General features: G+C 48.3%; 39 non-coding genes across 39 annotated transcripts; 20 read left to right on the forward strand and 19 right to left on the reverse strand.

Annotated features, from left to right (window-relative positions):
- The first annotated feature begins 228 nt into the window (after positions 1–228).
- Positions 229–314, forward strand: TRNAY-GUA (transfer RNA tyrosine (anticodon GUA)). The gene is given in 2 exon segments: positions 229–265; positions 279–314. It is a non-coding gene; the product is annotated as a tRNA-Tyr (tRNA).
- An 878-nt stretch (positions 315–1,192) lies between these two features.
- Positions 1,193–1,278, forward strand: TRNAY-GUA (transfer RNA tyrosine (anticodon GUA)). Its single transcript is given in 2 exon segments — positions 1,193–1,229; positions 1,243–1,278. It is a non-coding gene; the product is annotated as a tRNA-Tyr (tRNA).
- Positions 1,279–1,441: 163 nt separating this feature from the next.
- TRNAG-UCC (transfer RNA glycine (anticodon UCC)) lies at positions 1,442–1,513 on the reverse strand. The gene has a single exon. It is a non-coding gene; the product is annotated as a tRNA-Gly (tRNA).
- A 641-nt stretch (positions 1,514–2,154) lies between these two features.
- Positions 2,155–2,240, forward strand: TRNAY-GUA (transfer RNA tyrosine (anticodon GUA)). The gene is given in 2 exon segments: positions 2,155–2,191; positions 2,205–2,240. It is a non-coding gene; the product is annotated as a tRNA-Tyr (tRNA).
- A 163-nt stretch (positions 2,241–2,403) lies between these two features.
- TRNAG-UCC (transfer RNA glycine (anticodon UCC)) lies at positions 2,404–2,475 on the reverse strand. The gene has a single exon. It is a non-coding gene; the product is annotated as a tRNA-Gly (tRNA).
- A 641-nt stretch (positions 2,476–3,116) lies between these two features.
- TRNAY-GUA (transfer RNA tyrosine (anticodon GUA)) lies at positions 3,117–3,202 on the forward strand. Its single transcript is given in 2 exon segments — positions 3,117–3,153; positions 3,167–3,202. It is a non-coding gene; the product is annotated as a tRNA-Tyr (tRNA).
- A 163-nt stretch (positions 3,203–3,365) lies between these two features.
- Positions 3,366–3,437, reverse strand: TRNAG-UCC (transfer RNA glycine (anticodon UCC)). Its single transcript has one exon. It is a non-coding gene; the product is annotated as a tRNA-Gly (tRNA).
- A 643-nt stretch (positions 3,438–4,080) lies between these two features.
- TRNAY-GUA (transfer RNA tyrosine (anticodon GUA)) lies at positions 4,081–4,166 on the forward strand. The gene is given in 2 exon segments: positions 4,081–4,117; positions 4,131–4,166. It is a non-coding gene; the product is annotated as a tRNA-Tyr (tRNA).
- Positions 4,167–4,329: 163 nt separating this feature from the next.
- On the reverse strand, positions 4,330–4,401 carry TRNAG-UCC (transfer RNA glycine (anticodon UCC)). Its single transcript has one exon. It is a non-coding gene; the product is annotated as a tRNA-Gly (tRNA).
- Positions 4,402–5,044: 643 nt separating this feature from the next.
- TRNAY-GUA (transfer RNA tyrosine (anticodon GUA)) lies at positions 5,045–5,130 on the forward strand. The gene is given in 2 exon segments: positions 5,045–5,081; positions 5,095–5,130. It is a non-coding gene; the product is annotated as a tRNA-Tyr (tRNA).
- Positions 5,131–5,293: 163 nt separating this feature from the next.
- On the reverse strand, positions 5,294–5,365 carry TRNAG-UCC (transfer RNA glycine (anticodon UCC)). The gene has a single exon. It is a non-coding gene; the product is annotated as a tRNA-Gly (tRNA).
- Positions 5,366–6,008: 643 nt separating this feature from the next.
- Positions 6,009–6,094, forward strand: TRNAY-GUA (transfer RNA tyrosine (anticodon GUA)). The gene is given in 2 exon segments: positions 6,009–6,045; positions 6,059–6,094. It is a non-coding gene; the product is annotated as a tRNA-Tyr (tRNA).
- Positions 6,095–6,257: 163 nt separating this feature from the next.
- Positions 6,258–6,329, reverse strand: TRNAG-UCC (transfer RNA glycine (anticodon UCC)). Its single transcript has one exon. It is a non-coding gene; the product is annotated as a tRNA-Gly (tRNA).
- A 643-nt stretch (positions 6,330–6,972) lies between these two features.
- TRNAY-GUA (transfer RNA tyrosine (anticodon GUA)) lies at positions 6,973–7,058 on the forward strand. The gene is given in 2 exon segments: positions 6,973–7,009; positions 7,023–7,058. It is a non-coding gene; the product is annotated as a tRNA-Tyr (tRNA).
- Positions 7,059–7,221: 163 nt separating this feature from the next.
- Positions 7,222–7,293, reverse strand: TRNAG-UCC (transfer RNA glycine (anticodon UCC)). The gene has a single exon. It is a non-coding gene; the product is annotated as a tRNA-Gly (tRNA).
- A 643-nt stretch (positions 7,294–7,936) lies between these two features.
- On the forward strand, positions 7,937–8,022 carry TRNAY-GUA (transfer RNA tyrosine (anticodon GUA)). The gene is given in 2 exon segments: positions 7,937–7,973; positions 7,987–8,022. It is a non-coding gene; the product is annotated as a tRNA-Tyr (tRNA).
- A 163-nt stretch (positions 8,023–8,185) lies between these two features.
- TRNAG-UCC (transfer RNA glycine (anticodon UCC)) lies at positions 8,186–8,257 on the reverse strand. The gene has a single exon. It is a non-coding gene; the product is annotated as a tRNA-Gly (tRNA).
- A 644-nt stretch (positions 8,258–8,901) lies between these two features.
- Positions 8,902–8,987, forward strand: TRNAY-GUA (transfer RNA tyrosine (anticodon GUA)). The gene is given in 2 exon segments: positions 8,902–8,938; positions 8,952–8,987. It is a non-coding gene; the product is annotated as a tRNA-Tyr (tRNA).
- Positions 8,988–9,150: 163 nt separating this feature from the next.
- Positions 9,151–9,222, reverse strand: TRNAG-UCC (transfer RNA glycine (anticodon UCC)). Its single transcript has one exon. It is a non-coding gene; the product is annotated as a tRNA-Gly (tRNA).
- A 643-nt stretch (positions 9,223–9,865) lies between these two features.
- On the forward strand, positions 9,866–9,951 carry TRNAY-GUA (transfer RNA tyrosine (anticodon GUA)). Its single transcript is given in 2 exon segments — positions 9,866–9,902; positions 9,916–9,951. It is a non-coding gene; the product is annotated as a tRNA-Tyr (tRNA).
- Positions 9,952–10,114: 163 nt separating this feature from the next.
- On the reverse strand, positions 10,115–10,186 carry TRNAG-UCC (transfer RNA glycine (anticodon UCC)). Its single transcript has one exon. It is a non-coding gene; the product is annotated as a tRNA-Gly (tRNA).
- A 640-nt stretch (positions 10,187–10,826) lies between these two features.
- On the forward strand, positions 10,827–10,912 carry TRNAY-GUA (transfer RNA tyrosine (anticodon GUA)). The gene is given in 2 exon segments: positions 10,827–10,863; positions 10,877–10,912. It is a non-coding gene; the product is annotated as a tRNA-Tyr (tRNA).
- Positions 10,913–11,075: 163 nt separating this feature from the next.
- On the reverse strand, positions 11,076–11,147 carry TRNAG-UCC (transfer RNA glycine (anticodon UCC)). The gene has a single exon. It is a non-coding gene; the product is annotated as a tRNA-Gly (tRNA).
- Positions 11,148–11,790: 643 nt separating this feature from the next.
- TRNAY-GUA (transfer RNA tyrosine (anticodon GUA)) lies at positions 11,791–11,876 on the forward strand. Its single transcript is given in 2 exon segments — positions 11,791–11,827; positions 11,841–11,876. It is a non-coding gene; the product is annotated as a tRNA-Tyr (tRNA).
- A 163-nt stretch (positions 11,877–12,039) lies between these two features.
- TRNAG-UCC (transfer RNA glycine (anticodon UCC)) lies at positions 12,040–12,111 on the reverse strand. The gene has a single exon. It is a non-coding gene; the product is annotated as a tRNA-Gly (tRNA).
- Positions 12,112–12,755: 644 nt separating this feature from the next.
- Positions 12,756–12,841, forward strand: TRNAY-GUA (transfer RNA tyrosine (anticodon GUA)). Its single transcript is given in 2 exon segments — positions 12,756–12,792; positions 12,806–12,841. It is a non-coding gene; the product is annotated as a tRNA-Tyr (tRNA).
- Positions 12,842–13,004: 163 nt separating this feature from the next.
- Positions 13,005–13,076, reverse strand: TRNAG-UCC (transfer RNA glycine (anticodon UCC)). Its single transcript has one exon. It is a non-coding gene; the product is annotated as a tRNA-Gly (tRNA).
- A 642-nt stretch (positions 13,077–13,718) lies between these two features.
- On the forward strand, positions 13,719–13,804 carry TRNAY-GUA (transfer RNA tyrosine (anticodon GUA)). Its single transcript is given in 2 exon segments — positions 13,719–13,755; positions 13,769–13,804. It is a non-coding gene; the product is annotated as a tRNA-Tyr (tRNA).
- A 163-nt stretch (positions 13,805–13,967) lies between these two features.
- On the reverse strand, positions 13,968–14,039 carry TRNAG-UCC (transfer RNA glycine (anticodon UCC)). The gene has a single exon. It is a non-coding gene; the product is annotated as a tRNA-Gly (tRNA).
- A 642-nt stretch (positions 14,040–14,681) lies between these two features.
- Positions 14,682–14,767, forward strand: TRNAY-GUA (transfer RNA tyrosine (anticodon GUA)). The gene is given in 2 exon segments: positions 14,682–14,718; positions 14,732–14,767. It is a non-coding gene; the product is annotated as a tRNA-Tyr (tRNA).
- A 163-nt stretch (positions 14,768–14,930) lies between these two features.
- Positions 14,931–15,002, reverse strand: TRNAG-UCC (transfer RNA glycine (anticodon UCC)). The gene has a single exon. It is a non-coding gene; the product is annotated as a tRNA-Gly (tRNA).
- Positions 15,003–15,646: 644 nt separating this feature from the next.
- On the forward strand, positions 15,647–15,732 carry TRNAY-GUA (transfer RNA tyrosine (anticodon GUA)). Its single transcript is given in 2 exon segments — positions 15,647–15,683; positions 15,697–15,732. It is a non-coding gene; the product is annotated as a tRNA-Tyr (tRNA).
- A 163-nt stretch (positions 15,733–15,895) lies between these two features.
- On the reverse strand, positions 15,896–15,967 carry TRNAG-UCC (transfer RNA glycine (anticodon UCC)). Its single transcript has one exon. It is a non-coding gene; the product is annotated as a tRNA-Gly (tRNA).
- A 642-nt stretch (positions 15,968–16,609) lies between these two features.
- TRNAY-GUA (transfer RNA tyrosine (anticodon GUA)) lies at positions 16,610–16,695 on the forward strand. The gene is given in 2 exon segments: positions 16,610–16,646; positions 16,660–16,695. It is a non-coding gene; the product is annotated as a tRNA-Tyr (tRNA).
- Positions 16,696–16,858: 163 nt separating this feature from the next.
- Positions 16,859–16,930, reverse strand: TRNAG-UCC (transfer RNA glycine (anticodon UCC)). The gene has a single exon. It is a non-coding gene; the product is annotated as a tRNA-Gly (tRNA).
- Positions 16,931–17,570: 640 nt separating this feature from the next.
- On the forward strand, positions 17,571–17,656 carry TRNAY-GUA (transfer RNA tyrosine (anticodon GUA)). Its single transcript is given in 2 exon segments — positions 17,571–17,607; positions 17,621–17,656. It is a non-coding gene; the product is annotated as a tRNA-Tyr (tRNA).
- Positions 17,657–17,819: 163 nt separating this feature from the next.
- Positions 17,820–17,891, reverse strand: TRNAG-UCC (transfer RNA glycine (anticodon UCC)). Its single transcript has one exon. It is a non-coding gene; the product is annotated as a tRNA-Gly (tRNA).
- Positions 17,892–18,534: 643 nt separating this feature from the next.
- TRNAY-GUA (transfer RNA tyrosine (anticodon GUA)) lies at positions 18,535–18,620 on the forward strand. Its single transcript is given in 2 exon segments — positions 18,535–18,571; positions 18,585–18,620. It is a non-coding gene; the product is annotated as a tRNA-Tyr (tRNA).
- A 163-nt stretch (positions 18,621–18,783) lies between these two features.
- On the reverse strand, positions 18,784–18,855 carry TRNAG-UCC (transfer RNA glycine (anticodon UCC)). Its single transcript has one exon. It is a non-coding gene; the product is annotated as a tRNA-Gly (tRNA).
- Positions 18,856–18,958: the final 103 nt, after the last annotated feature.

Here is an 18,958-nt window from a genome sequence, read left to right on the forward strand (position 1 = left end):
GGCATGATAACATGACTGCGGTGTGACCTGAGTGCCAGAAACCAGCAACAGTAGAGGGGGATTAGCTCAAATGGTAGAGCGCTCGCTTAGCATGCGAGAGGTAGCGGGATCGATGCCCGCATCCTCCAAAACTTCCACTTGGCACTACCTTCAAATGAAGGGCCAACTTCTTTTTAGTTGGCACTGACACAAAAACCTAGGAAGCAGCTGCACGCATATCTGGCTAAACCTTCGATAGCTCAGCTGGTAGAGCGGAGGACTGTAGTAGCTAATTAGCAATCCTTAGGTCGCTGGTTCGATTCCGGCTCGAAGGATGCTTTTGAGTGTCCGACAACCTTGCATGCTTCAACTCGGAGGCTCTCTCGCACAGACTTTGCAGCTGCATACCTCCTGGGCGCACTCTTTTTGAGCCTGACCGCACAACCATTGGCCTCTGGAGAGAGTGTTAACAAGAATACTTCAAAACAAGAGAAACAATGCGTTGGCCAGGAATCGAACCCGGGTCAACTGCTTGGAAGGCAGCTATGCTCACCACTATACCACCAACGCCATAGAATTCACACCACTTCTCAATCGTGAAAATGCAACTCTCACCCCTAGTGTGACTAAAGCCAACTCTTCTGCTTCGTTAGTGGCTTGACAACAGTCAGACGGTAATGTGGCTTCTCGTAAGAGAGGTTTAAGCAGCAGCAGAGTGGCGCAGCGGGAGCGTGCTGGGCCCATAACCCAGAGGTCGATGGATCGAAACCATCCTCTGCTAGGCGCAGAGTTTTGTATTTTTCATGCTCCCAGGAAAAAGGTACCCCAAAAATTCACTGTCTCGTTCTTTCAGGCCACCCAAAGCCCAGCAAACTCCACTGTCCTTTATATTTCAAGGCACCAAAAAATCCACACTTAAAAAAAAAAAAAAAAAAAAAAAAAAAAGAAAGAAACCTTTCTTCTCCCATGGTCAAAACTTGGTTTAGGCATGATAACATGACTGCGGTGTGACCCGAGTGCCAGAAACCAGCAACAGTAGAGGGGGATTAGCTCAAATGGTAGAGCGCTCGCTTAGCATGCGAGAGGTAGCGGGATCGATGCCCGCATCCTCCAAAACTTCCACTTGGCACTACCTTCAAATGAAGGGCCAACTTCTTTTTAGTTGGCACTGACACAAAAACCTAGGAAGCAGCTGCACGCATATCTGGCTAAACCTTCGATAGCTCAGCTGGTAGAGCGGAGGACTGTAGTAGCTAATTAGCAATCCTTAGGTCGCTGGTTCGATTCCGGCTCGAAGGATGCTTTTGAGTGTCCGACAACCTTGCATGCTTCAACTCGGAGGCTCTCTCGCACAGACTTTGCAGCTGCATACCTCCTGGGCGCACTCTTTTTGAGCCTGACCGCACAACCATTGGCCTCTGGAGAGAGTGTTAACAAGAATACTTCAAAACAAGAGTAACAATGCGTTGGCCGGGAATCGAACCCGGGTCAACTGCTTGGAAGGCAGCTATGCTCACCACTATACCACCAACGCCATAGAATTCACACCACTTCTCAATCGTGAAAATGCAACTCTCACCCCTAGTGTGACTAAAGCCAACTCTTCTGCTTCGTTAGTGGCTTGACAACAGTCAGACGGTAATGTGGCTTCTCGTAAGAGAGGTTTAAGCAGCAGCAGAGTGGCGCAGCGGGAGCGTGCTGGGCCCATAACCCAGAGGTCGATGGATCGAAACCATCCTCTGCTAGGCGCAGAGTTTTGTATTTTTCATGCTCCCAGGAAAAAGGTACCCCAAAAATTCACTGTCTCGTTCTTTCAGGCCACCCAAAGCCCAGCAAACTCCACTGTCCTTTATATTTCAAGGCACCAAAAAATCCACACTTAAAAAAAAAAAAAAAAAAAAAAAAAAGAAAGAAACCTTTCTTCTCCCATGGTCAAAACTTGGTTTAGGCATGATAACATGACTGCGGTGTGACCCGAGTGCCAGAAACCAGCAACAGTAGAGGGGGATTAGCTCAAATGGTAGAGCGCTCGCTTAGCATGCGAGAGGTAGCGGGATCGATGCCCGCATCCTCCAAAACTTCCACTTGGCACTACCTTCAAATGAAGGGCCAACTTCTTTTTAGTTGGCACTGACACAAAAACCTAGGAAGCAGCTGCACGCATATCTGGCTAAACCTTCGATAGCTCAGCTGGTAGAGCGGAGGACTGTAGTAGCTAATTAGCAATCCTTAGGTCGCTGGTTCGATTCCGGCTCGAAGGATGCTTTTGAGTGTCCGACAACCTTGCATGCTTCAACTCGGAGGCTCTCTCGCACAGACTTTGCAGCTGCATACCTCCTGGGCGCACTCTTTTTGAGCCTGACCGCACAACCATTGGCCTCTGGAGAGAGTGTTAACAAGAATACTTCAAAACAAGAGTAACAATGCGTTGGCCGGGAATCGAACCCGGGTCAACTGCTTGGAAGGCAGCTATGCTCACCACTATACCACCAACGCCATAGAATTCACACCACTTCTCAATCGTGAAAATGCAACTCTCACCCCTAGTGTGACTAAAGCCAACTCTTCTGCTTCGTTAGTGGCTTGACAACAGTCAGACGGTAATGTGGCTTCTCGTAAGAGAGGTTTAAGCAGCAGCAGAGTGGCGCAGCGGGAGCGTGCTGGGCCCATAACCCAGAGGTCGATGGATCGAAACCATCCTCTGCTAGGCGCAGAGTTTTGTATTTTTCATGCTCCCAGGAAAAAGGTACCCCAAAAATTCACTGTCTCGTTCTTTCAGGCCACCCAAAGCCCAGCAAACTCCACTGTCCTTTATATTTCAAGGCACCAAAAAATCCACACTTAAAAAAAAAAAAAAAAAAAAAAAAAAGAAAGAAACCTTTCTTCTCCCATGGTCAAAACTTGGTTTAGGCATGATAACATGACTGCGGTGTGACCCGAGTGCCAGAAACCAGCAACAGTAGAGGGGGATTAGCTCAAATGGTAGAGCGCTCGCTTAGCATGCGAGAGGTAGCGGGATCGATGCCCGCATCCTCCAAAACTTCCACTTGGCACTACCTTCAAATGAAGGGCCAACTTCTTTTTAGTTGGCACTGACACAAAAACCTAGGAAGCAGCTGCACGCATATCTGGCTAAACCTTCGATAGCTCAGCTGGTAGAGCGGAGGACTGTAGTAGCTAATTAGCAATCCTTAGGTCGCTGGTTCGATTCCGGCTCGAAGGATGCTTTTGAGTGTCCGACAACCTTGCATGCTTCAACTCGGAGGCTCTCTCGCACAGACTTTGCAGCTGCATACCTCCTGGCCGCACTCTTTTTGAGCCTGACCGCACAACCATTGGCCTCTGGAGAGAGTGTTAACAAGAATACTTCAAAACAAGAGTAACAATGCGTTGGCCGGGAATCGAACCCGGGTCAACTGCTTGGAAGGCAGCTATGCTCACCACTATACCACCAACGCCATAGAATTCACACCACTTCTCAATCGTGAAAATGCAACTCTCACCCCTAGTGTGACTAAAGCCAACTCTTCTGCTTCGTTAGTGGCTTGACAACAGTCAGACGGTAATGTGGCTTCTCGTAAGAGAGGTTTAAGCAGCAGCAGAGTGGCGCAGCGGGAGCGTGCTGGGCCCATAACCCAGAGGTCGATGGATCGAAACCATCCTCTGCTAGGCGCAGAGTTTTGTATTTTTCATGCTCCCAGGAAAAAGGTACCCCAAAAATTCACTGTCTCGTTCTTTCAGGCCACCCAAAGCCCAGCAAACTCCACTGTCCTTTATATTTCAAGGCACCAAAAAATCCACACTTAAAAAAAAAAAAAAAAAAAAAAAAAAAAGAAAGAAACCTTTCTTCTCCCATGGTCAAAACTTGGTTTAGGCATGATAACATGACTGCGGTGTGACCCGAGTGCCAGAAACCAGCAACAGTAGAGGGGGATTAGCTCAAATGGTAGAGCGCTCGCTTAGCATGCGAGAGGTAGCGGGATCGATGCCCGCATCCTCCAAAACTTCCACTTGGCACTACCTTCAAATGAAGGGCCAACTTCTTTTTAGTTGGCACTGACACAAAAACCTAGGAAGCAGCTGCACGCATATCTGGCTAAACCTTCGATAGCTCAGCTGGTAGAGCGGAGGACTGTAGTAGCTAATTAGCAATCCTTAGGTCGCTGGTTCGATTCCGGCTCGAAGGATGCTTTTGAGTGTCCGACAACCTTGCATGCTTCAACTCGGAGGCTCTCTCGCACAGACTTTGCAGCTGCATACCTCCTGGGCGCACTCTTTTTGAGCCTGACCGCACAACCATTGGCCTCTGGAGAGAGTGTTAACAAGAATACTTCAAAACAAGAGTAACAATGCGTTGGCCGGGAATCGAACCCGGGTCAACTGCTTGGAAGGCAGCTATGCTCACCACTATACCACCAACGCCATAGAATTCACACCACTTCTCAATCGTGAAAATGCAACTCTCACCCCTAGTGTGACTAAAGCCAACTCTTCTGCTTCGTTAGTGGCTTGACAACAGTCAGACGGTAATGTGGCTTCTCGTAAGAGAGGTTTAAGCAGCAGCAGAGTGGCGCAGCGGGAGCGTGCTGGGCCCATAACCCAGAGGTCGATGGATCGAAACCATCCTCTGCTAGGCGCAGAGTTTTGTATTTTTCATGCTCCCAGGAAAAAGGTACCCCAAAAATTCACTGTCTCGTTCTTTCAGGCCACCCAAAGCCCAGCAAACTCCACTGTCCTTTATATTTCAAGGCACCAAAAAATCCACACTTAAAAAAAAAAAAAAAAAAAAAAAAAAAAGAAAGAAACCTTTCTTCTCCCATGGTCAAAACTTGGTTTAGGCATGATAACATGACTGCGGTGTGACCCGAGTGCCAGAAACCAGCAACAGTAGAGGGGGATTAGCTCAAATGGTAGAGCGCTCGCTTAGCATGCGAGAGGTAGCGGGATCGATGCCCGCATCCTCCAAAACTTCCACTTGGCACTACCTTCAAATGAAGGGCCAACTTCTTTTTAGTTGGCACTGACACAAAAACCTAGGAAGCAGCTGCACGCATATCTGGCTAAACCTTCGATAGCTCAGCTGGTAGAGCGGAGGACTGTAGTAGCTAATTAGCAATCCTTAGGTCGCTGGTTCGATTCCGGCTCGAAGGATGCTTTTGAGTGTCCGACAACCTTGCATGCTTCAACTCGGAGGCTCTCTCGCACAGACTTTGCAGCTGCATACCTCCTGGGCGCACTCTTTTTGAGCCTGACCGCACAACCATTGGCCTCTGGAGAGAGTGTTAACAAGAATACTTCAAAACAAGAGAAACAATGCGTTGGCCGGGAATCGAACCCGGGTCAACTGCTTGGAAGGCAGCTATGCTCACCACTATACCACCAACGCCATAGAATTCACACCACTTCTCAATCGTGAAAATGCAACTCTCACCCCTAGTGTGACTAAAGCCAACTCTTCTGCTTCGTTAGTGGCTTGACAACAGTCAGACGGTAATGTGGCTTCTCGTAAGAGAGGTTTAAGCAGCAGCAGAGTGGCGCAGCGGGAGCGTGCTGGGCCCATAACCCAGAGGTCGATGGATCGAAACCATCCTCTGCTAGGCGCAGAGTTTTGTATTTTTCATGCTCCCAGGAAAAAGGTACCCCAAAAATTCACTGTCTCGTTCTTTCAGGCCACCCAAAGCCCAGCAAACTCCACTGTCCTTTATATTTCAAGGCACCAAAAAATCCACACTTAAAAAAAAAAAAAAAAAAAAAAAAAAAAGAAATAAACCTTTCTTCTCCCATGGTCAAAACTTGGTTTAGGCATGATAACATGACTGCGGTGTGACCCGAGTGCCAGAAACCAGCAACAGTAGAGGGGGATTAGCTCAAATGGTAGAGCGCTCGCTTAGCATGCGAGAGGTAGCGGGATCGATGCCCGCATCCTCCAAAACTTCCACTTGGCACTACCTTCAAATGAAGGGCCAACTTCTTTTTAGTTGGCACTGACACAAAAACCTAGGAAGCAGCTGCACGCATATCTGGCTAAACCTTCGATAGCTCAGCTGGTAGAGCGGAGGACTGTAGTAGCTAATTAGCAATCCTTAGGTCGCTGGTTCGATTCCGGCTCGAAGGATGCTTTTGAGTGTCCGACAACCTTGCATGCTTCAACTCGGAGGCTCTCTCGCACAGACTTTGCAGCTGCATACCTCCTGGGCGCACTCTTTTTGAGCCTGACCGCACAACCATTGGCCTCTGGAGAGAGTGTTAACAAGAATACTTCAAAACAAGAGTAACAATGCGTTGGCCGGGAATCGAACCCGGGTCAACTGCTTGGAAGGCAGCTATGCTCACCACTATACCACCAACGCCATAGAATTCACACCACTTCTCAATCGTGAAAATGCAACTCTCACCCCTAGTGTGACTAAAGCCAACTCTTCTGCTTCGTTAGTGGCTTGACAACAGTCAGACGGTAATGTGGCTTCTCGTAAGAGAGGTTTAAGCAGCAGCAGAGTGGCGCAGCGGGAGCGTGCTGGGCCCATAACCCAGAGGTCGATGGATCGAAACCATCCTCTGCTAGGCGCAGAGTTTTGTATTTTTCATGCTCCCAGGAAAAAGGTACCCCAAAAATTCACTGTCTCGTTCTTTCAGGCCACCCAAAGCCCAGCAAACTCCACTGTCCTTTATATTTCAAGGCACCAAAAAATCCACACTTAAAAAAAAAAAAAAAAAAAAAAAAAAAAGAAAGAAACCTTTCTTCTCCCATGGTCAAAACTTGGTTTAGGCATGATAACATGACTGCGGTGTGACCCGAGTGCCAGAAACCAGCAACAGTAGAGGGGGATTAGCTCAAATGGTAGAGCGCTCGCTTAGCATGCGAGAGGTAGCGGGATCGATGCCCGCATCCTCCAAAACTTCCACTTGGCACTACCTTCAAATGAAGGGCCAACTTCTTTTTAGTTGGCACTGACACAAAAACCTAGGAAGCAGCTGCACGCATATCTGGCTAAACCTTCGATAGCTCAGCTGGTAGAGCGGAGGACTGTAGTAGCTAATTAGCAATCCTTAGGTCGCTGGTTCGATTCCGGCTCGAAGGATGCTTTTGAGTGTCCGACAACCTTGCATGCTTCAACTCGGAGGCTCTCTCGCACAGACTTTGCAGCTGCATACCTCCTGGGCGCACTCTTTTTGAGCCTGACCGCACAACCATTGGCCTCTGGAGAGAGTGTTAACAAGAATACTTCAAAACAAGAGAAACAATGCGTTGGCCGGGAATCGAACCCGGGTCAACTGCTTGGAAGGCAGCTATGCTCACCACTATACCACCAACGCCATAGAATTCGCACCACTTCTCAATCGTGAAAATGCAACTCTCACCCCTAGTGTGACTAAAGCCAACTCTTCTGCTTCGTTAGTGGCTTGACAACAGTCAGACGGTAATGTGGCTTCTCGTAAGAGAGGTTTAAGCAGCAGCAGAGTGGCGCAGCGGGAGCGTGCTGGGCCCATAACCCAGAGGTCGATGGATCGAAACCATCCTCTGCTAGGCGCAGAGTTTTGTATTTTTCATGCTCCCAGGAAAAAGGTACCCCAAAAATTCACTGTCTCGTTCTTTCAGGCCACCCAAAGCCCAGCAAACTCCACTGTCCTTTATATTTCAAGGCACCAAAAAATCCACACTTAAAAAAAAAAAAAAAAAAAAAAAAAAAAGAAAGAAACCTTTCTTCTCCCATGGTCAAAACTTGGTTTAGGCATGATAACATGACTGCGGTGTGACCCGAGTGCCAGAAACCAGCAACAGTAGAGGGGGATTAGCTCAAATGGTAGAGCGCTCGCTTAGCATGCGAGAGGTAGCGGGATCGATGCCCGCATCCTCCAAAACTTCCACTTGGCACTACCTTCAAATGAAGGGCCAACTTCTTTTTAGTTGGCACTGACACAAAAACCTAGGAAGCAGCTGCACGCATATCTGGCTAAACCTTCGATAGCTCAGCTGGTAGAGCGGAGGACTGTAGTAGCTAATTAGCAATCCTTAGGTCGCTGGTTCGATTCCGGCTCGAAGGATGCTTTTGAGTGTCCGACAACCTTGCATGCTTCAACTCGGAGGCTCTCTCGCACAGACTTTGCAGCTGCATACCTCCTGGGCGCACTCTTTTTGAGCCTGACCGCACAACCATTGGCCTCTGGAGAGAGTGTTAACAAGAATACTTCAAAACAAGAGTAACAATGCGTTGGCCGGGAATCGAACCCGGGTCAACTGCTTGGAAGGCAGCTATGCTCACCACTATACCACCAACGCCATAGAATTCACACCACTTCTCAATCGTGAAAATGCAACTCTCACCCCTAGTGTGACTAAAGCCAACTCTTCTGCTTCGTTAGTGGCTTGACAACAGTCAGACGGTAATGTGGCTTCTCGTAAGAGAGGTTTAAGCAGCAGCAGAGTGGCGCAGCGGGAGCGTGCTGGGCCCATAACCCAGAGGTCGATGGATCGAAACCATCCTCTGCTAGGCGCAGAGTTTTGTATTTTTCATGCTCCCAGGAAAAAGGTACCCCAAAAATTCACTGTCTCGTTCTTTCAGGCCACCCAAAGCCCAGCAAACTCCACTGTCCTTTATATTTCAAGGCACCAAAAAATCCACACTTAAAAAAAAAAAAAAAAAAAAAAAAAAAAAGAAAGAAACCTTTCTTCTCCCATGGTCAAAACTTGGTTTAGGCATGATAACATGACTGCGGTGTGACCCGAGTGCCAGAAACCAGCAACAGTAGAGGGGGATTAGCTCAAATGGTAGAGCGCTCGCTTAGCATGCGAGAGGTAGCGGGATCGATGCCCGCATCCTCCAAAACTTCCACTTGGCACTACCTTCAAATGAAGGGCCAACTTCTTTTTAGTTGGCACTGACACAAAAACCTAGGAAGCAGCTGCACGCATATCTGGCTAAACCTTCGATAGCTCAGCTGGTAGAGCGGAGGACTGTAGTAGCTAATTAGCAATCCTTAGGTCGCTGGTTCGATTCCGGCTCGAAGGATGCTTTTGAGTGTCCGACAACCTTGCATGCTTCAACTCGGAGGCTCTCTCGCACAGACTTTGCAGCTGCATACCTCCTGGCCACACTCTTTTTGAGCCTGACCGCACAACAATTGGCCTCTGGAGAGAGTGTTAACAAGAATACTTCAAAACAAGAGTAACAATGCGTTGGCCGGGAATCGAACCCGGGTCAACTGCTTGGAAGGCAGCTATGCTCACCACTATACCACCAACGCCATAGAATTCACACCACTTCTCAATCGTGAAAATGCAACTCTCACCCCTAGTGTGACTAAAGCCAACTCTTCTGCTTCGTTAGTGGCTTGACAACAGTCAGACGGTAATGTGGCTTCTCGTAAGAGAGGTTTAAGCAGCAGCAGAGTGGCGCAGCGGGAGCGTGCTGGGCCCATAACCCAGAGGTCGATGGATCGAAACCATCCTCTGCTAGGCGCAGAGTTTTGTATTTTTCATGCTCCCAGGAAAAAGGTACCCCAAAAATTCACTGTCTCGTTCTTTCAGGCCACCCAAAGCCCAGCAAACTCCACTGTCCTTTATATTTCAAGGCACCAAAAAATCCACACTTAAAAAAAAAAAAAAAAAAAAAAAAAAAAGAAAGAAACCTTTCTTCTCCCATGGTCAAAACTTGGTTTAGGCATGATAACATGACTGCGGTGTGACCCGAGTGCCAGAAACCAGCAACAGTAGAGGGGGATTAGCTCAAATGGTAGAGCGCTCGCTTAGCATGCGAGAGGTAGCGGGATCGATGCCCGCATCCTCCAAAACTTCCACTTGGCACTACCTTCAAATGAAGGGCCAACTTCTTTTTAGTTGGCACTGACACAAAAACCTAGGAAGCAGCTGCACGCATATCTGGCTAAACCTTCGATAGCTCAGCTGGTAGAGCGGAGGACTGTAGTAGCTAATTAGCAATCCTTAGGTCGCTGGTTCGATTCCGGCTCGAAGGATGCTTTTGAGTGTCCGACAACCTTGCATGCTTCAACTCGGAGGCTCTCTCGCACAGACTTTGCAGCTGCATACCTCCTGGGCGCACTCTTTTTGAGCCTGACCGCACAACCGTTGGCCTCTGGAGAGAGTGTTAACAAGAATACTTCAAAACAAGAGTAACAATGCGTTGGCCGGGAATCGAACCCGGGTCAACTGCTTGGAAGGCAGCTATGCTCACCACTATACCACCAACGCCATAGAATTCACACCACTTCTCAATCGTGAAAATGCAACTCTCACCCCTAGTGTGACTAAAGCCAACTCTTCTGCTTCGTTAGTGGCTTGACAACAGTCAGACGGTAATGTGGCTTCTCGTAAGAGAGGTTTAAGCAGCAGCAGAGTGGCGCAGCGGGAGCGTGCTGGGCCCATAACCCAGAGGTCGATGGATCGAAACCATCCTCTGCTAGGCGCAGAGTTTTGTATTTTTCATGCTCCCAGGAAAAAGGTACCCCAAAAATTCACTGTCTCGTTCTTTCAGGCCACCCAAAGCCCAGCAAACTCCACTGTCCTTTATATTTCAAGGCACCAAAAAATCCACACTTTAAAAAAAAAAAAAAAAAAAAAAAAAAAAGAAACCTTTCTTCTCCCATGGTCAAAACTTGGTTTAGGCATGATAACATGACTGCGGTGTGACCTGAGTGCCAGAAACCAGCAACAGTAGAGGGGGATTAGCTCAAATGGTAGAGCGCTCGCTTAGCATGCGAGAGGTAGCGGGATCGATGCCCGCATCCTCCAAAACTTCCACTTGGCACTACCTTCAAATGAAGGGCCAACTTCTTTTTAGTTGGCACTGACACAAAAACCTAGGAAGCAGCTGCACGCATATCTGGCTAAACCTTCGATAGCTCAGCTGGTAGAGCGGAGGACTGTAGTAGCTAATTAGCAATCCTTAGGTCGCTGGTTCGATTCCGGCTCGAAGGATGCTTTTGAGTGTCCGACAACCTTGCATGCTTCAACTCGGAGGCTCTCTCGCACAGACTTTGCAGCTGCATACCTCCTGGGCGCACTCTTTTTGAGCCTGACCGCACAACCATTGGCCTCTGGAGAGAGTGTTAACAAGAATACTTCAAAACAAGAGTAACAATGCGTTGGCCGGGAATCGAACCCGGGTCAACTGCTTGGAAGGCAGCTATGCTCACCACTATACCACCAACGCCATAGAATTCACACCACTTCTCAATCGTGAAAATGCAACTCTCACCCCTAGTGTGACTAAAGCCAACTCTTCTGCTTCGTTAGTGGCTTGACAACAGTCAGACGGTAATGTGGCTTCTCGTAAGAGAGGTTTAAGCAGCAGCAGAGTGGCGCAGCGGGAGCGTGCTGGGCCCATAACCCAGAGGTCGATGGATCGAAACCATCCTCTGCTAGGCGCAGAGTTTTGTATTTTTCATGCTCCCAGGAAAAAGGTACCCCAAAAATTCACTGTCTCGTTCTTTCAGGCCACCCAAAGCCCAGCAAACTCCACTGTCCTTTATATTTCAAGGCACCAAAAAATCCACACTTAAAAAAAAAAAAAAAAAAAAAAAAAAAAGAAAGAAACCTTTCTTCTCCCATGGTCAAAACTTGGTTTAGGCATGATAACATGACTGCGGTGTGACCCGAGTGCCAGAAACCAGCAACAGTAGAGGGGGATTAGCTCAAATGGTAGAGCGCTCGCTTAGCATGCGAGAGGTAGCGGGATCGATGCCCGCATCCTCCAAAACTTCCACTTGGCACTACCTTCAAATGAAGGGCCAACTTCTTTTTAGTTGGCACTGACACAAAAACCTAGGAAGCAGCTGCACGCATATCTGGCTAAACCTTCGATAGCTCAGCTGGTAGAGCGGAGGACTGTAGTAGCTAATTAGCAATCCTTAGGTCGCTGGTTCGATTCCGGCTCGAAGGATGCTTTTGAGTGTCCGACAACCTTGCATGCTTCAACTCGGAGGCTCTCTCGCACAGACTTTGCAGCTGCATACCTCCTGGGCGCACTCTTTTTGAGCCTGACCGCACAACCATTGGCCTCTGGAGAGAGTGTTAACAAGAATACTTCAAAACAAGAGTAACAATGCGTTGGCCGGGAATCGAACCCGGGTCAACTGCTTGGAAGGCAGCTATGCTCACCACTATACCACCAACGCCATAGAATTCACACCACTTCTCAATCGTGAAAATGCAACTCTCACCCCTAGTGTGACTAAAGCCAACTCTTCTGCTTCGTTAGTGGCTTGACAACAGTCAGACGGTAATGTGGCTTCTCGTAAGAGAGGTTTAAGCAGCAGCAGAGTGGCGCAGCGGGAGCGTGCTGGGCCCATAACCCAGAGGTCGATGGATCGAAACCATCCTCTGCTAGGCGCAGAGTTTTGTATTTTTCATGCTCCCAGGAAAAAGGTACCCCAAAAATTCACTGTCTCGTTCTTTCAGGCCACCCAAAGCCCAGCAAACTCCACTGTCCTTTATATTTCAAGGCACCAAAAAATCCACACTTAAAAAAAAAAAAAAAAAAAAAAAAAAAAAGAAAGAAACCTTTCTTCTCCCATGGTCAAAACTTGGTTTAGGCATGATAACATGACTGCGGTGTGACCCGAGTGCCAGAAACCAGCAACAGTAGAGGGGGATTAGCTCAAATGGTAGAGCGCTCGCTTAGCATGCGAGAGGTAGCGGGATCGATGCCCGCATCCTCCAAAACTTCCACTTGGCACTACCTTCAAATGAAGGGCCAACTTCTTTTTAGTTGGCACTGACACAAAAACCTAGGAAGCAGCTGCACGCATATCTGGCTAAACCTTCGATAGCTCAGCTGGTAGAGCGGAGGACTGTAGTAGCTAATTAGCAATCCTTAGGTCGCTGGTTCGATTCCGGCTCGAAGGATGCTTTTGAGTGTCCGACAACCTTGCATGCTTCAACTCGGAGGCTCTCTCGCACAGACTTTGCAGCTGCATACCTCCTGGGCGCACTCTTTTTGAGCCTGACCGCACAACCATTGGCCTCTGGAGAGAGTGTTAACAAGAATACTTCAAAACAAGAGTAACAATGCGTTGGCCGGGAATCGAACCCGGGTCAACTGCTTGGAAGGCAGCTATGCTCACCACTATACCACCAACGCCATAGAATTCACACCACTTCTCAATCGTGAAAATGCAACTCTCACCCCTAGTGTGACTAAAGCCAACTCTTCTGCTTCGTTAGTGGCTTGACAACAGTCAGACGGTAATGTGGCTTCTCGTAAGAGAGGTTTAAGCAGCAGCAGAGTGGCGCAGCGGGAGCGTGCTGGGCCCATAACCCAGAGGTCGATGGATCGAAACCATCCTCTGCTAGGCGCAGAGTTTTGTATTTTTCATGCTCCCAGGAAAAAGGTACCCCAAAAATTCACTGTCTCGTTCTTTCAGGCCACCCAAAGCCCAGCAAACTCCACTGTCCTTTATATTTCAAGGCACCAAAAAATCCACACTTAAAAAAAAAAAAAAAAAAAAAAAAAAAGAAAGAAACCTTTCTTCTCCCATGGTCAAAACTTGGTTTAGGCATGATAACATGACTGCGGTGTGACCCGAGTGCCAGAAACCAGCAACAGTAGAGGGGGATTAGCTCAAATGGTAGAGCGCTCGCTTAGCATGCGAGAGGTAGCGGGATCGATGCCCGCATCCTCCAAAACTTCCACTTGGCACTACCTTCAAATGAAGGGCCAACTTCTTTTTAGTTGGCACTGACACAAAAACCTAGGAAGCAGCTGCACGCATATCTGGCTAAACCTTCGATAGCTCAGCTGGTAGAGCGGAGGACTGTAGTAGCTAATTAGCAATCCTTAGGTCGCTGGTTCGATTCCGGCTCGAAGGATGCTTTTGAGTGTCCGACAACCTTGCATGCTTCAACTCGGAGGCTCTCTCGCACAGACTTTGCAGCTGCATACCTCCTGGGCGCACTCTTTTTGAGCCTGACCGCACAACCATTGGCCTCTGGAGAGAGTGTTAACAAGAATACTTCAAAACAAGAGAAACAATGCGTTGGCCGGGAATCGAACCCGGGTCAACTGCTTGGAAGGCAGCTATGCTCACCACTATACCACCAACGCCATAGAATTCGCACCACTTCTCAATCGTGAAAATGCAACTCTCACCCCTAGTGTGACTAAAGCCAACTCTTCTGCTTCGTTAGTGGCTTGACAACAGTCAGACGGTAATGTGGCTTCTCGTAAGAGAGGTTTAAGCAGCAGCAGAGTGGCGCAGCGGGAGCGTGCTGGGCCCATAACCCAGAGGTCGATGGATCGAAACCATCCTCTGCTAGGCGCAGAGTTTTGTATTTTTCATGCTCCCAGGAAAAAGGTACCCCAAAAATTCACTGTCTCGTTCTTTCAGGCCACCCAAAGCCCAGCAAACTCCACTGTCCTTTATATTTCAAGGCACCAAAAAATCCACACTTAAAAAAAAAAAAAAAAAAAAAAAAAAAGAAAGAAACCTTTCTTCTCCCATGGTCAAAACTTGGTTTAGGCATGATAACATGACTGCGGTGTGACCCGAGTGCCAGAAACCAGCAACAGTAGAGGGGGATTAGCTCAAATGGTAGAGCGCTCGCTTAGCATGCGAGAGGTAGCGGGATCGATGCCCGCATCCTCCAAAACTTCCACTTGGCACTACCTTCAAATGAAGGGCCAACTTCTTTTTAGTTGGCACTGACACAAAAACCTAGGAAGCAGCTGCACGCATATCTGGCTAAACCTTCGATAGCTCAGCTGGTAGAGCGGAGGACTGTAGTAGCTAATTAGCAATCCTTAGGTCGCTGGTTCGATTCCGGCTCGAAGGATGCTTTTGAGTGTCCGACAACCTTGCATGCTTCAACTCGGAGGCTCTCTCGCACAGACTTTGCAGCTGCATACCTCCTGGGCGCACTCTTTTTGAGCCTGACCGCACAACCATTGGCCTCTGGAGAGAGTGTTAACAAGAATACTTCAAAACAAGAGTAACAATGCGTTGGCCGGGAATCGAACCCGGGTCAACTGCTTGGAAGGCAGCTATGCTCACCACTATACCACCAACGCCATAGAATTCACACCACTTCTCAATCGTGAAAATGCAACTCTCACCCCTAGTGTGACTAAAGCCAACTCTTCTGCTTCGTTAGTGGCTTGACAACAGTCAGACGGTAATGTGGCTTCTCGTAAGAGAGGTTTAAGCAGCAGCAGAGTGGCGCAGCGGGAGCGTGCTGGGCCCATAACCCAGAGGTCGATGGATCGAAACCATCCTCTGCTAGGCGCAGAGTTTTGTATTTTTCATGCTCCCAGGAAAAAGGTACCCCAAAAATTCACTGTCTCGTTCTTTCAGGCCACCCAAAGCCCAGCAAACTCCACTGTCCTTTATATTTCAAGGCACCAAAAAATCCACACTTAAAAAAAAAAAAAAAAAAAAAAAAAAAAAGAAAGAAACCTTTCTTCTCCCATGGTCAAAACTTGGTTTAGGCATGATAACATGACTGCGGTGTGACCCGAGTGCCAGAAACCAGCAACAGTAGAGGGGGATTAGCTCAAATGGTAGAGCGCTCGCTTAGCATGCGAGAGGTAGCGGGATCGATGCCCGCATCCTCCAAAACTTCCACTTGGCACTACCTTCAAATGAAGGGCCAACTTCTTTTTAGTTGGCACTGACACAAAAACCTAGGAAGCAGCTGCACGCATATCTGGCTAAACCTTCGATAGCTCAGCTGGTAGAGCGGAGGACTGTAGTAGCTAATTAGCAATCCTTAGGTCGCTGGTTCGATTCCGGCTCGAAGGATGCTTTTGAGTGTCCGACAACCTTGCATGCTTCAACTCGGAGGCTCTCTCGCACAGACTTTGCAGCTGCATACCTCCTGGCCACACTCTTTTTGAGCCTGACCGCACAACAATTGGCCTCTGGAGAGAGTGTTAACAAGAATACTTCAAAACAAGAGTAACAATGCGTTGGCCGGGAATCGAACCCGGGTCAACTGCTTGGAAGGCAGCTATGCTCACCACTATACCACCAACGCCATAGAATTCACACCACTTCTCAATCGTGAAAATGCAACTCTCACCCCTAGTGTGACTAAAGCCAACTCTTCTGCTTCGTTAGTGGCTTGACAACAGTCAGACGGTAATGTGGCTTCTCGTAAGAGAGGTTTAAGCAGCAGCAGAGTGGCGCAGCGGGAGCGTGCTGGGCCCATAACCCAGAGGTCGATGGATCGAAACCATCCTCTGCTAGGCGCAGAGTTTTGTATTTTTCATGCTCCCAGGAAAAAGGTACCCCAAAAATTCACTGTCTCGTTCTTTCAGGCCACCCAAAGCCCAGCAAACTCCACTGTCCTTTATATTTCAAGGCACCAAAAAATCCACACTTAAAAAAAAAAAAAAAAAAAAAAAAAAAGAAAGAAACCTTTCTTCTCCCATGGTCAAAACTTGGTTTAGGCATGATAACATGACTGCGGTGTGACCCGAGTGCCAGAAACCAGCAACAGTAGAGGGGGATTAGCTCAAATGGTAGAGCGCTCGCTTAGCATGCGAGAGGTAGCGGGATCGATGCCCGCATCCTCCAAAACTTCCACTTGGCACTACCTTCAAATGAAGGGCCAACTTCTTTTTAGTTGGCACTGACACAAAAACCTAGGAAGCAGCTGCACGCATATCTGGCTAAACCTTCGATAGCTCAGCTGGTAGAGCGGAGGACTGTAGTAGCTAATTAGCAATCCTTAGGTCGCTGGTTCGATTCCGGCTCGAAGGATGCTTTTGAGTGTCCGACAACCTTGCATGCTTCAACTCGGAGGCTCTCTCGCACAGACTTTGCAGCTGCATACCTCCTGGGCGCACTCTTTTTGAGCCTGACCGCACAACCATTGGCCTCTGGAGAGAGTGTTAACAAGAATACTTCAAAACAAGAGTAACAATGCGTTGGCCGGGAATCGAACCCGGGTCAACTGCTTGGAAGGCAGCTATGCTCACCACTATACCACCAACGCCATAGAATTCACACCACTTCTCAATCGTGAAAATGCAACTCTCACCCCTAGTGTGACTAAAGCCAACTCTTCTGCTTCGTTAGTGGCTTGACAACAGTCAGACGGTAATGTGGCTTCTCGTAAGAGAGGTTTAAGCAGCAGCAGAGTGGCGCAGCGGGAGCGTGCTGGGCCCATAACCCAGAGGTCGATGGATCGAAACCATCCTCTGCTAGGCGCAGAGTTTTGTATTTTTCATGCTCCCAGGAAAAAGGTACCCCAAAAATTCACTGTCTCGTTCTTTCAGGCCACCCAAAGCCCAGCAAACTCCACTGTCCTTTATATTTCAAGGCACCAAAAAATCCACACTTTAAAAAAAAAAAAAAAAAAAAAAAAAAAAGAAACCTTTCTTCTCCCATGGTCAAAACTTGGTTTAGGCATGATAACATGACTGCGGTGTGACCTGAGTGCCAGAAACCAGCAACAGTAGAGGGGGATTAGCTCAAATGGTAGAGCGCTCGCTTAGCATGCGAGAGGTAGCGGGATCGATGCCCGCATCCTCCAAAACTTCCACTTGGCACTACCTTCAAATGAAGGGCCAACTTCTTTTTAGTTGGCACTGACACAAAAACCTAGGAAGCAGCTGCACGCATATCTGGCTAAACCTTCGATAGCTCAGCTGGTAGAGCGGAGGACTGTAGTAGCTAATTAGCAATCCTTAGGTCGCTGGTTCGATTCCGGCTCGAAGGATGCTTTTGAGTGTCCGACAACCTTGCATGCTTCAACTCGGAGGCTCTCTCGCACAGACTTTGCAGCTGCATACCTCCTGGGCGCACTCTTTTTGAGCCTGACCGCACAACCATTGGCCTCTGGAGAGAGTGTTAACAAGAATACTTCAAAACAAGAGAAACAATGCGTTGGCCGGGAATCGAACCCGGGTCAACTGCTTGGAAGGCAGCTATGCTCACCACTATACCACCAACGCCATAGAATTCACACCACTTCTCAATCGTGAAAATGCAACTCTCACCCCTAGTGTGACTAAAGCCAACTCTTCTGCTTCGTTAGTGGCTTGACAACAGTCAGACGGTAATGTGGCTTCTCGTAAGAGAGGTTTAAGCAGCAGCAGAGTGGCGCAGCGGGAGCGTGCTGGGCCCATAACCCAGAGGTCGATGGATCGAAACCATCCTCTGCTAGGCGCAGAGTTTTGTATTTTTCATGCTCCCAGGAAAAAGGTACCCCAAAAATTCACTGTCTCGTTCTTTCAGGCCACCCAAAGCCCAGCAAACTCCACTGTCCTTTATATTTCAAGGCACCAAAAAATCCACACTTAAAAAAAAAAAAAAAAAAAAAAAAAAAAGAAAGAAACCTTTCTTCTCCCATGGTCAAAACTTGGTTTAGGCATGATAACATGACTGCGGTGTGACCCGAGTGCCAGAAACCAGCAACAGTAGAGGGGGATTAGCTCAAATGGTAGAGCGCTCGCTTAGCATGCGAGAGGTAGCGGGATCGATGCCCGCATCCTCCAAAACTTCCACTTGGCACTACCTTCAAATGAAGGGCCAACTTCTTTTTAGTTGGCACTGACACAAAAACCTAGGAAGCAGCTGCACGCATATCTGGCTAAACCTTCGATAGCTCAGCTGGTAGAGCGGAGGACTGTAGTAGCTAATTAGCAATCCTTAGGTCGCTGGTTCGATTCCGGCTCGAAGGATGCTTTTGAGTGTCCGACAACCTTGCATGCTTCAACTCGGAGGCTCTCTCGCACAGACTTTGCAGCTGCATACCTCCTGGGCGCACTCTTTTTGAGCCTGACCGCACAACCATTGGCCTCTGGAGAGAGTGTTAACAAGAATACTTCAAAACAAGAGAAACAATGCGTTGGCCGGGAATCGAACCCGGGTCAACTGCTTGGAAGGCAGCTATGCTCACCACTATACCACCAACGCCATAGAATTCACACCACTTCTCAATCGTGAAAATGCAACTCTCACCCCTAGTGTGACTAAAGCCAACTCTTCTGCTTCGTTAGTGGCTTGACAACAGTCAGAC

This window comes from Eleutherodactylus coqui, chromosome 1 (assembly GCF_035609145.1).
Source record: "Eleutherodactylus coqui strain aEleCoq1 chromosome 1, aEleCoq1.hap1, whole genome shotgun sequence".
NCBI lineage: Eukaryota > Metazoa > Chordata > Amphibia > Anura > Eleutherodactylidae > Eleutherodactylus > Eleutherodactylus coqui.